The 13185-nt window shown below is 37.4% G+C and overlaps 1 long non-coding RNA gene across 2 annotated transcripts in view; it reads right to left on the reverse strand.

Annotated features, from left to right (window-relative positions):
* Positions 1-303: 303 nt before the first annotated feature.
* LOC307181879 overlaps positions 304-13185 on the reverse strand; it is a 52309-nt gene continuing 39427 nt past the window's right edge. For both annotated transcript variants that reach the window (XR_013827073.1, XR_013827074.1), the window contains 2 exons: positions 10278-10329; positions 304-372 (listed from right to left, as the gene is read on the reverse strand). This is a non-coding gene — a long non-coding RNA (uncharacterized lncRNA). The remainder of the gene's footprint in view (positions 373-10277; positions 10330-13185) is intronic.

Raw genomic sequence — 13185 nt, forward strand, 5'->3', positions numbered from 1 at the left:
TACAGAGCTCATGTGCTCAACCCTTATGCAATCCTCCCTCTCTACCTGGCTATTACTTTGTTTTGCTTGCTTTAAGGTTAATTATTAACATACCTTTCTTCTCTCCACTCTCAAACTCTTTGGGTTTAGGAAACTTCTCTCATCACATCCCACCACCATGGTGCTTCAAACATTTAATAACTATCTAGAAAACTTGTTAATGTGAGTCTGCCAAAGATGAGACGAGAATTTTTGAGAACCAAATACTCAGAAGAGATTCAATTTCATTTCATTCGATCTCTAGTTACCTTTATTTTCATGGTGGCTCAACAATTCACCTTGGACGAAACACTTCATGAAAACATTTTGCTGGTAAACCTTCTTTCACCATGCCTGCCAAATGAGGGTAAAATGAGGTAAGGTTTGGGAATTCCTAGGCAAGTATGAAACAGCTGACAAATCTGTGCACCCCGAACCCCTGCAACATGTCATGCTCCAACAAGAGTCAAGTATCTGTTCCAAGATGCTCTTCACCTCAAAAGTTGGGTACTCTCTTTCTCAATACCGTATAGATTTTCTGAAGCTGTGGAGTCTCCTGACCACTTAATGCCCAGCTTGGTGTAATATGAACAGTGAATGAATCCAGGAATCCCAATCTTCCAGACCGCCATGCAGTGAGTCATAATCTCATCCCTTGGAAACACACTCCTGCCATGCTTCTGACGAAGTCACACCTGTTTCTGCATTCTTTGTTCTTATGTTTTCATCACCATGTGACTCATTGTTATTTTACCCATCTTATTTACATTATTTTGACCTGGATCCCTGATGATTTTCACCACTCCCAAACCTGTCTGGCTTACAGGTGGTTCTCATTGCAATCCGTTTAAGTGCATCAACAGTGGTTTAGCAACAGGGACGCTGTTCTCCCGAACAGCTTGTGACAGTTCCACGTGCAGATTTTTATCTCTTTACATAAAACTCCAGCAATGTTGCAGGCTCAGACACAGAACTTTAAAACCATATGTTTCTGATATTTGAGGTTTTCCCCCCTTAGGCTTTGTGAGTGGAAGAGAGAGATGACATCCTTCTTGTTCTTTCACTGACAAAGGGTTCATTCACACAACCTAAAGGCGTTTGAGAATGAGTCTTCATGACGCCTTATTTTCAAGTATTGTTATCAATTCTGTCAAATTTATAAAGATTGCAATCCATGCTCACGTAAGAGGAACACTCAGTGAATCACTCTTGTCCCAGAATAGTCAGTATTTTATATTTGTCCACTTTTAATAATAACGTTTCAGCTTCCACTCTTAGAAAGCATTTAAAATGTCTCCCCGCTGCAATGTTTTCACAGGTGATGAAAATAAGAATGAATCCAAGTTATTTTTTTTAACCCAATGTGCTACCACTAGGGTGTTTCAGTTATATGAAGCCAACTCTGATTTTCTGGACTGCATGTTTACCATGATCATATCAGCTTCCATGTATTAGCTTCTCTTGTGACTAATTATCGAAACTGTATCGTGCACGTGCTAAGTGCCAGGACCTCTCTGCTAAGCAGATTCCCCCACAGAATCTCATTTGTAGGAGAGGTTTACCATTATTGAATTCATTTTACAGGAGAAGAAATTGAACATAAAGAGATTTAGTAAATTTTTCAGGCACCCAGCTAGTAACTGTGGAGCTAGGATTTGAACCTAGGTGTGTCGCCTCCAAAGCCCAAGCTTTTAACCACATGAACTAATTACAAAGATGCTGACTCAATATATAAGATGAGCATTCTGTCCCAGTCAGGGTTCAGTGGGCACTACTGACTGGTTTTTCCTTGTGCACAATCCATGTAATAGTCACACCAACTACACTGGCCATTTAGCAACAGCTGTGTCTGACCTTCTTGCTCCTCAGGCCTTCCACTGTAATTGGAAAGAAACGGAGATCAGTGATGTTCTCCTCCAAATTGTATTGAAAGGGATTTTCCAGAACCTATTCTCTGTTGCCATCAGTTCAGTCTCTCTACTGCCTTTCTTCAAATTACTTTAGCCAGTATGTGGGTTATGCAGTAAAAACTGCCCAGGTTTTAGTATGCTTAAAAATAAATTTCCTGGACTTCCCTGGTGGTGCAGTGGTTAAGAATCCCCCTGCCAATGCAGGGGATACGGGTTCAATCCCTGATCCGGGAAGGTCCCACTTGCCACAGAGACACTAAGTCTGTGCACCACAACTACTGAGCCTGCGCCCTAGAACCCACGTGCCACAACTACTGAGCCCACGTGTCACAACTACTGAAGCCCGTGGACCTAGAGCCCGTGCACTGCAACGGAGACCCAACGAAGCCAAAAATAAAAAATAAAGTAAACAAATTTAAAAAAAAATAAATTTCCATGTCAATTTTTACCCCCTCTTTCCTCTACCCAACATAAAAAACCTCCCAAATTCCTAATTTCCCCGGCCAGAGGAATAGGGAATTGCATAACAATTTGCAATGTATCTTCCCAAGTACCCTTTCAGGGGTCTCTGACATTATGTGGAGTGACTATGTAAGAGCAAAATCAAGTCTCTGGAACCATTCTCTGCTACAGAGTGACAGGTTATTTAAGATTTTAAAAAACTTTTACCCTAGATAATACTTGAAAATCCAGCCACATATAAAGAGTTGCTTTCTCTTCTTTAAATCTGTTCCAGGGCCTCAATTCCTTGTTTCCCAGCCTACATATGCCATCATATATAATGTCTGTGGAAACATATTGATTTAAAGATCAAGTCAGCAGTGGAACTGGGCTCTTTGCAAGTTACCTTGGTTTAACTACTGAAAACCTCTGTAATTGCCTCTGAGACTTGAGTCACTGGAACTTTAATTCACTTGTGCTCTCACATGGAAGAACATAACCGCTCACTCTGGGCTTCTGCTCCTCCTAAGTACCTCTGGAAGGGAATGACAAACCAAGCAAACTGCCTATTTGTGGGCATGAGGGGCAACTCCAGTAAAACCTTAGCCACAAATAGCATTCTGGATATTACCCATCTGTAAGACTGGTTATTTGCCACAGCTGTCTTGGGAATCATACATCCTATGACAGTCATGAATTTTAAAAAGTACCCATTGACTTCTGACCTGTTGATTTTGAGAAGGTGAGTAAGCAAACAGTAGAGACTGTGACTCAAAGTTAAACATATTTCAAGGGAAACCTGAAGGAGAGGTCACAGCAGTGAAACTAGAAAGCAGAGCAATGGCTTCTCCAGAAGGAACTTTCAGTTTCCCAGTGGGGCACACAGACTTTCCATATCTCCTATGAAACCATGTAAATTACATACTTAATATTTGTGTGAACATTTCCTTGAATTTAAAGGGTACTTTTCCATAAAAGTCCAAAGCATTTTCTTGTTTCAAGATATACTGAGGCACTAAAACATTATGTGTAGGATACCTCTAGAATTAATTTATTGGATTCTCCCCTTTCTCAATCAACTGTATTTTGTATATACATGCATAAATGTGTGTATAAGATGTTAACATTGTTCAAGGCCACGTGGTAATGAGCTTTTTAATGTTTTCATATGTATGTACGTATGTTTCTTGTCGAGACAGTTAAGTGAGTTATCTCTGTCAGTTCATCAGTAAGAAACAATATTGAAAATAATTTCCTTTTCCTATTATTTGCATTGAAAACTAAAAGTCATTGGGTAGAAAGATAAAAGAAATACCAGTCACTCCTGATTTTTTCATACTAATGTACTTTTTTTTTCTCAATTTAAACCCCATGAATTAATCAGCATTCTTCAGAGAAACAGAACCAACAGGATGTACATATATAGAAAGAGATTTATTATAAGGAATTGGCTCATGTGATTATGGAAGCTGAGAAGTTCCAGGATCTGCATTTGAAAGCTGAAGAGCCAGGGTGGCCAATGGTATAGTTCCAGTCTGAGTTCAAAGGCCTGAGAACCAGGAGAGGTGATAGTATAAGAGTCGACGTTTCAGTTTGAGTCTGAAGTCAGAAAAAGACCAAAATCCCACATCAAGCAGTCAGGCAGGAGGAGTTCTCTCTTACTTAAGGGAGGGTCAGACTTCTTGTTCCATTCAGGCCTTCGACGGATTAGATGAGGCCCACCCATATTAGGAAGAGAAATCTGCTTTACTCAGTCTACTGATTCAAATGTTAATCTCATCCAAAAACAACCTTACAAACACACCCAGAATAATGTTTGAAAAATCTGGGCACCCTGTGGCCCCATCAAGTTGACATCTAAAATTAACTGTCACACCCCATACTATAACCTTTCTAGTTCACTACTTGGATCAGACCTAATTTTACTCTACTTGACATCTTACTGAGGCTTAGTAAGTTAGTCAAAGATATTCACTAAGTTTAATAGCAATATTTTTTAAATATTTAAGAGGTAAAAGTGCTTTGAGAGTTAATATACGATGAAGTAGGCAAAACACTTTATTTCCCAAGCCATTTATTTATTTCTCTATAGTAATGCATATAAAACAAAATAGGAATGATCCTCTTGCTGAATGGATCTTAATGTTAACAAAGGAAGGTTTCAATAAAATATGATGTGTTATTCTGTATAGTGTGGTCAGGTCAATAGGTCTGAGATTTTCTGTATCAGGAAGGTGGCTGCTTCCAACTTACCCACAAACACTTCAGCCTCAGAAGCTTGGTGGTGGAAAACAAAGCTAGAAAGTTTCTAAAACTACCGTGGACCTTCTTAAATGAAATTCCAAAATGGCAGAGCCAATATTCACAAGTTCCCTAGCTTAGCAAGCAGACAAGCAAATGTTTCAGAGTTCCTGTTTTCCATAAATACAGAAATCTTGTAATTATCTCAAGAACCATACATTATTTATCTAGTTTCATGCCTTAATGAAGGAAGACTCAGGGTTTATCACATTAAAATGAGAGGGTGGGGTGATAAATGTGGCTGGGGAGGAGAAAAGCATGGTTCTTTTCTTAATGAATCTCGCCTTATGTTTCTTCAATTTTTTTATCAGCAATTTTATGCTCTGCAGGTAGTAAACAAAAATGGTGACAGCCAAACATGCATTTTGCATCATAACAAACCTGTTGGATCTGCAAACAGTTGTTTAAGGTGCACCTTTTCCATCAGGAAAAACAATAGCATTTATTAGCAGTATTTCACTCCACTCCCATGATTTGTGTGTTCTTCACTCTCAAAGTGTCAGCTGTCAAACGAAATGATGGGGACTGACAGTTCAGAATTTTAAAAGTTCAGCTCCTTTCAAATGCACTAAATGAATAAGAGCTGCCTAATTTGGGCTGAAGAAAAAGCAACAAAAATCCCCTGTAAGTATGCAAGGTTTTATTCTACTTTTGCATGCTTAGTATGCACAGAGAATGTTAAACACTTTTCAGCTGGAGCTGGATACACTGTTAATTCTATGAGTGAGAAAGATTTCATTAGGTGAGCTTCAGGCAAGAGTGAGCTACAAATGGAATTCCCTTTTATTTTCTGAAATTCACAGTATATGACCCATATCCAGTGATAAATGGTCTATAAACTCTCTTGCTGTATTTAATTGCATAAACTTCCATTATATTCTACTATTAACAGGGGAACACTTTGACACAAGATGTCAGAAGGGAGAGAAAAACGAGTAAAGAAAAAAAATAAAACTTTCACTCTTAACAAAACCAACATAACCTTAGTATCCCTCAGAATCACATTCAACATGTAAGTTCCAAGCACACTATTTTAAATATGTTTTTCAACCAATTAGTTACTTTTAATTTTGGTAGCACAAAAATCTATTAATCACTATTTAATTATCTGGAGTTCTTGCTTGCCTAATTAGTGCTTTCCGTATTGCATCTTCAACTAAACTGGGGACCCTATCAACTCATTTATCTGATACCTATTTGGTGCACTGGTGACTTAATTAATGAAAAAAGAAAAAAAACTCATTTAAATGGTCATTCAAAAAAAAACCTTATTAAATACTTTGAACATTAAATAAGCTGACCGATTTTATTGGGTTTTCATTGCCCTAAAAAGCATTATAGAGATGCAAAATCCCATGTGACATTTCTGGGTAAATATACATTATAGAAGGAATCAGAAGCTGCAGTCATCAGCTGAGTAACAATCCCTCCTAAGTACACTGCCTGAGGTAGCGGGCTTTTGAAAGCTTTTATACAAAAATGGGGACAGTGATTAGACATAGGATTTTATTTGGAATTTTCTGGTGTTAGGAACACTAAGCATGATTGTAAATGAAATTATGTTGTTATATTCCAGGGAATATACTGTAAAATGGTCTGTAACTATGCTTATACTACTGAAGAAAACAAAGAGTAATTTCCAGAATGCAACTCATCCCTTCACCACATCTCCATTTGACTCTGCCTTGCCAAGGTCTGTGAGCTTGTCCGCCAGCATTCTAGCTCACACAACACCCTGAGACAGCTTTCCTCTGGCACCCCAGTCTAGGTTAGAGGCCTCCCTGGATGCTCTCACAGCACTTGGGCATAAACCTTTGTCTTCTCACTTACTGTGAGGAAGCAGCATGGTACAGAACATGGCTTTGGCCTGAGAAGGTCTAGATTCAGCCACCAACTAGGTTGTTAGGATCAAATGAAATGGTCTAAGTAAAGCATCTGGTGCAGTGCCTGACACATCGTAAATGTATCATAACCATTAGATATTTTTTTAAATCATACTGTACTATACTTGTCTCTTCAGAAGTTTCTCCTACTAGATCCTGAGCTCCTTGTGTAAAGAGACACATGATCCATCTTTGTAGCTCCAAAGCCCGGCACAGTGTCTGACAGACAGTAAGCATTATATATGCTTGTGTAATAGATGGACAGAGCAACAAATCTTCAGTAAAAGAATCTAAGGGATTTAAGAGTAAAATAAGCAAACAGAAGTCAAATTACCCCTCCTTCTTACAGAGGGCAGTAAGAATTCTGAGGCACAAATCCATACATGCTAAGTGCTTATATCATAGTTCACATTTTTAAAAAATATTAGTTACCTAGCTGTTATTAACACCTACATTGTTTTCTCTGGATCTCCAATAACTTGTGAAATAGACACAGGTATCTAATTCCTAATCTGACTATTCATTTTGTGAGTCTCAACAGTTAAAATATTATCCACTGGAAATCAAAAGTTGTCATTACATGAAAATTATCAGCAGTGAACTGACAACTTTTAAGATTAAGTCAAACTCCCTCTACATTTAACATCCCACCTATTCTAATCCATAGAATCAACATCTTGATCCTGCTGAAAATATGATGTCTACAATTTCCTATGCAAATAGAATAAAAATTTTAAAGTTAAACTGAATATCTTTTCAAAATGCAGGATTTCATAAAGTTTATTAAAGTGATATTGGAGATGTGCTCAAGTCACAGGCAAAGACTGTGGACATATCAAGGTCAAACTGAAAAAAGGAAAATAAAGCAGATGAGATTCAAAAAAGACCAATTTGAAAACCAAATGATTTCGGAAAACCCATTTGAAACTTAATAAAGCCATAGCATATTTTTGCAAAATTGATCCTTTTTTGTGGGAAAAGATTATTCAAAGATCTAAGGCTTGGTTAATTCTTCATTTGTTCTAAAGATTACAGAATAGTTTTTATATAACCTAAATTTTGTTTTTAAAATGTTTTCATTATTTTTAATTTTATATATCTAGATAAAGTCCTAACCAAACATTTCCCACCACTGTCTATAAAATATTGGTTTCAATTTTAAGTAAATTCACAAGTTGTCTTTTCTGGTACCATCTAGACACTGGTTTGAGAGAGAGAATTGTTCTTTGATGTTGCAACCAGCAGTACTCTTGTTTCCGCATCCCACCACCTTCTAATAACTTCCAGGGGAGCCTAGGATGCTAATGTGGGGCATTCTTCAATTCAAGTTCACAGACAATGCACTTTTTAAAGGGAAAACAAATGGTGTTCTGCAGAGATCGTATGAGGCAACTCTCACCTCAAGAAAAGTCCCTTTTCACGGAGTAGTGCCCATTTTGCAGAAACTCTTTGTTCCAGAGAAATAAGGTGATGGAAAGATCCTAGCTCTACTGCACTAGGAAATGGGTACTTAATCCACAGGGGCCTCATAACCAAATCACATTCACTGCCAGACACTGCAGTGCTCCAAACAGTCAATAATGACCATGTGTTGCTGAATACATTATGTACAATATTCCAGAATGTTTTTAATCCTCTCCCACCTTGTTTTGCTTTGCTTTTTCTTTCCTGGTATAACCATTGGTTGAGTAAGAAAAAGAGAGAATCTATAAAATAATATTTTATCTAATTTCTGATGTTGAAATTACTGAAAGGAAAAATACATAATACTAAACTATTTGTACTTTTTATATAATACTTCTAAAAACATATTATAGTTCAACATTCTTTAAAACTATTCTATGGTCTGTGAATACCATTTGCCCAAGGATATTTACTTTATATTATTGGTGATTATGTATTATACATCCTGTGTTTTTCAAATATGACAAGGTATTTTTGTTTCCATTTGAGTGATATCTTTAAAGAAAAACTGAAACATATTCATCAGAATTCGAAAGATAATTTTTTTTCCTCGATCTCTCTGTCAAGTCAATTCAGCTCTAATTCAGTTAAATTCTGGACAGATATCAGAGTTCTATTTACTGATTATTCTTCTTCCCTTTGGGATCATAAGACTTTAAGTGAAAAAAAACTAAAAGATTTATTGCTAATGGGATTCTACAAATGTTATCTTTGTTCAGAGAAAAAGTAATATATGATCCTGGCTTTGCACAGAATCTTTAGTGTTCTTTTTTTGAATATGTATAACTCATTTAAAGACCAAGGATAACTCATCATTTTTGCTACCTGCCTTAGAATATCTGCATTTTATGTTTGAAAATAATATAAACTTGTGATTTAATTTATGTCATAACTTCGATTCATCACCACATTCATTGTAAACAAAGAGGCTCTGAATAATGAACAAAATGCTTATTGTTTACAAGAAAGGTCATAACATGTTATATTTACATTTATGTCATGTCTTATTATTAAATCTGTATAAACCATCTTCCTTCATTATTTCTGAATGGGAGACTGATGATAAGTGCTATTTTGAAGATTTTTTTAATCATTTTTATTTGTCTAGCTAATTTGTGTGCTGACGTATTTCAAGGCTGACTCTATGTTTTGCTTGTTAAGTTATTAGGGATTTGTATCTCCTGAAAATCAAGAACAAGTTCCTAAATTTAACACCTGATGGGTCGACAGCTTCATGGGAGAGAGGTCAGCTGCCCGGTGAAAGAAGAAAAAATCTGTCTGTGAGATCCTAATTTGCTTTATATAACTGACATCAGGCTTGGAAGTGGGAATGATTTGTTGTTATGTTAAGCAGCAGGGAAGCTTATGGCTTATTATTTTTACTCCTGATACAACTGAAACAATGGGTGAGTAATGAGGGGACCATAGATAATCATAACGATACTAGGCAATGAACTGTGTGCGCCCGGGTGATAGGGCAGGTTTTCTCAGACTGTGATGGCCAGTAAGCTAATACAAACTATAAATACGCAGATTAGTCAAATCTTTATTACATCTGTAAACAGCCACTGGCGTGTTTTTCCTCTCCCACTTTATAATTTTGATGATTCTGACTCCAAGCCCTATCTTACATTCAAGGAAATTTAAATTAAAAGAAAATGTATCACACTGTGACAGGGAAATAAAAATGTACCCAGTAACACCGAACAGTCACACAATTAAAGGACCGACATGAACACTGGTTTTCTATCCCTAGAACACCTAGAAATTGATTCCTTACCCAGTACAAGTCTATCCAATTTCCACCCCTTCTCCATCCCTCCCCACCCATTTCAGTGAACTTAACTAGCGCAAGATTTCTCATTTTCTATGCTCTGTCCCTTGTTTAAACTAAAGAAAATACAAGATCAGTCCTCTTTTTTTCTTACTGTAAAGTCTCTTCAGAATCTAATTCAATGAGATTGTATTTGTTACAATGAATGCAGATTGTTCAATGGGGCAGATTTAAGAAATGCTGAAAAAGAGTTCAGGGGTTTGCAGGGTGGGGGCTTGCTGTATGGTGGGGGTGGAGTTTTATACATCACCCCGTGTTCGTTAAGGTCTAAAAGTACTGAAAAGGATTTGTTCTGTTTGTGTGAAGGGCCTCCGTGCTCTGGGTCTCTAAAATGTTATACCAAGCTTTTTAGCACATGCACTCTCTCTTGATCTTGGGCCTGACATGACCAAAACCCAGGGCTCAGGCTCTCCAGGACTGACCCACCTTGTCACTCCAATCCGGCATCCAGGAGTCTGCTACCCAAACAGTTGGCTTCCTGCAATTAACATGTTGTTTATTTTAAAATATGGATTTGGAATATTGTTTCTGAATATCCTATTATTTCAAGGAAGCGTTTTGTATGCTAAATGTTTTCACTTACTAGATTAACTGTTACTAAAAGATCTCTCAGGAAAATGCAGATCTTTAATCACGTAATATGAACTAAACAATCAATTTTTAGAGTCATTGACAATATTGACAGCCCTAGAAAGAGTTCCAAGCCATAGGGTTGCATTCTCCAGTTATAAGTTGCCAGTCATAGACCTGGATGCTATTCTTTGACTCCATCACTGCCCTGTGCTCTATGATTGGGAATTCCATACAACTCCATTTCCCTATTTACCATGATGTATAGACCAAAGGGCTTAGACATATTTCATCAACCTAGAAAGAACGCATCACTGAGAAAATATGTAGATACATATATGTGTGTGCATGTGTGTATATATTAAACAGGCTAGACTTGATGGGGTACAATCAAAAATTAGTTTTCTTCTTCTCTGCTACTATTTTAAGAAATTCTCTGTTAGATCTCCTTTCTGCTCTCTTGGAAAATATCTTGGGCAGTCCCCTGTGGTTTTGTGGTCACTTTGGGTTATCAGAACAGTATTATTTTCAGGTGTGAAAATATCCAATCCAATCTAAATCAAAACTTGAATCATTTCAAAGCTTTCTCCCCTCCCCAGCCCATGCAGGACTTGCAACTTGAGTACAACAAATGGGAAAACGAGGGTAGGGAGCAGTCTGAGGAGGGGGACAGATGGGAGGGACAAAGATTTTCTTGATCAGTGTGTATGTAATGTGGTCCTTTCTCTTCAGACTCTATACATGGACTGTTTTGGGGACTCTGGAGATCCCCAGACAGGGACGTAAGTAGTACCCCATCACTGCACAGGCAATTCATGTTCGGGCTAACTGCTTCTGATTCTGCCTCAGCTCTTAATTTGGTTCTACATCCTATGACTCCTGCCCCTGTATCTTAGTCATTCAGGCTGCTGAAACAAAGTATCTTAGGATCCATGGCTTATAAACAACAGAAATTTATTTCTCACAGTTCTGGAAGCTAAGAAGTCTAAGATCAGGGTAACAACATGGTTGGGCAAGAGCCCTCTTCTGGGTTGCAGACTTCTCATTTTATCCTTACACAATGGAAGGGGCAAGGGAACTCTCCTGACCTCTTTGATAAGGGCACTAATCTCATTGATGAAGGCTCTACCCTCATGACCTTATCAGCTCCCAAAGGCCCTCCTAATACTCTTACACTGGGCATTAGGATTTCAACATACGAATTTTGGGTGGATACAAATCTTCAGACCATAACACCCTGGAAGGCAACACTCATGTGCAGGGTCCTTTCTAAGTGGCTCTAGCCATCAACAGTTCAGGTATCCAGGTGGCCCGTAGGAAAACTCAGCCACAATGCCCCTCAAACTCTGAAAGTAAAAGTTACTCTTAACATAGCTCTCGCTCCAGGCTCTTTTCCAACTCAATGTTGGTTCTGGACCTGGAAGTTTCAGAAGTGGGGGAATGATATGTCAGTCTTTTCTCCTGGCAGACACCTTCAATCTCTGTGTATCATTCTTTTGAAACTTTCACATGGCTGGGGGAAACTAAGAACAACGCAAACTTTCTTTTACTACAAATGAAAACTGAATTTAAAAATAGGCAAGAAATCTGAATAGACAGCTCTCCAAAGAAGATATATAAATGACTCCTAAGCACATGGAAAGATACTCAACATCGTTAGCCATCTTGGAAATGTATATCAAAACTAAAATGAGATACCACTTCACACCTACTAGGATGGCTATCATAGGGTAGCTAATAACAAGTGTTGGCTGGGGTATGGAAGAATTGGAACCCTCATACATTGCTAGTGAAAGTGAAAAATGGTTCAGACACTGTTGAAAACAGTCTGGCAGTTCCTCAAAAGATTAAATACAGAGTTACTATACTAAGCAGCAATTGCACTCCTAGGTATACACGTCAGAGAAATAAAAACATATGTGCACACAAAAATTTGTATGCAAATATTTATAGCACCACTAGTCATAATAGCAAAAAGTAAAACTAACCCAAAGATCCATCAACTCATGAATGGCTAAATAAAATACAGTATATCTATATATTGGAGTATTATTAGGCAATAAAAAGAGGTACTGATACATGCTACAATGTGGATGAAACTTGAAAACATTATGCTAAGTGAAAGAAGGTAGTCACAAACGACAAACAAATTGTATGATTCCATTTGTATGAAACATCCAAAACAGGCAAATCTATAGAGACAAAAACTAGATTAGTGGTTGCCTAGGACTGGGAGGTGAGAAGGAGGTGATGGCTAAGGGGTGAAGAGTTTCTTTTGTAGGTAATGAAAATGTTTTAACATTGATTCTTGTAATGGTTTCTCAACTCTGTGAATATATTAAAAGACACTGGATTGTACACTTTACTCTGATGAATTGTATATTATGTGAATTATATCTCAATCATAGAGCTATGTTAATAAACATATCCTCACTCTCTTTCTTCAAAAGTCTAGAATTCTGTTCTACACACTAGAAGAGAAAGGTTAGTCCTGTACAGACGAGCTTCACACCTTTCCTTAGAATGTGCAGTATTTATCATTGATTTCTTCAGCTTTCACGTCACAACCAAGACTTTGCAGAATGGTACATATATTTCATAGGCCGCATTACTCTCTTAACTGATTCAGTTTCCAATAACTCTGCTGGTTATGTATTTCAATTAAAGGATTAAGTGCTAGTCTTACAATAAACTCAATAAACATTTGAGGACTGCCCAACTATTCTAATATGAATATAGTATTTTGTTTAATGAATTCCAATAT

Source organism: Stenella coeruleoalba (assembly GCF_951394435.1).
Source record: "Stenella coeruleoalba genome assembly, chromosome: 2".
Taxonomy (NCBI): Eukaryota; Metazoa; Chordata; class Mammalia; order Artiodactyla; family Delphinidae; genus Stenella; species Stenella coeruleoalba.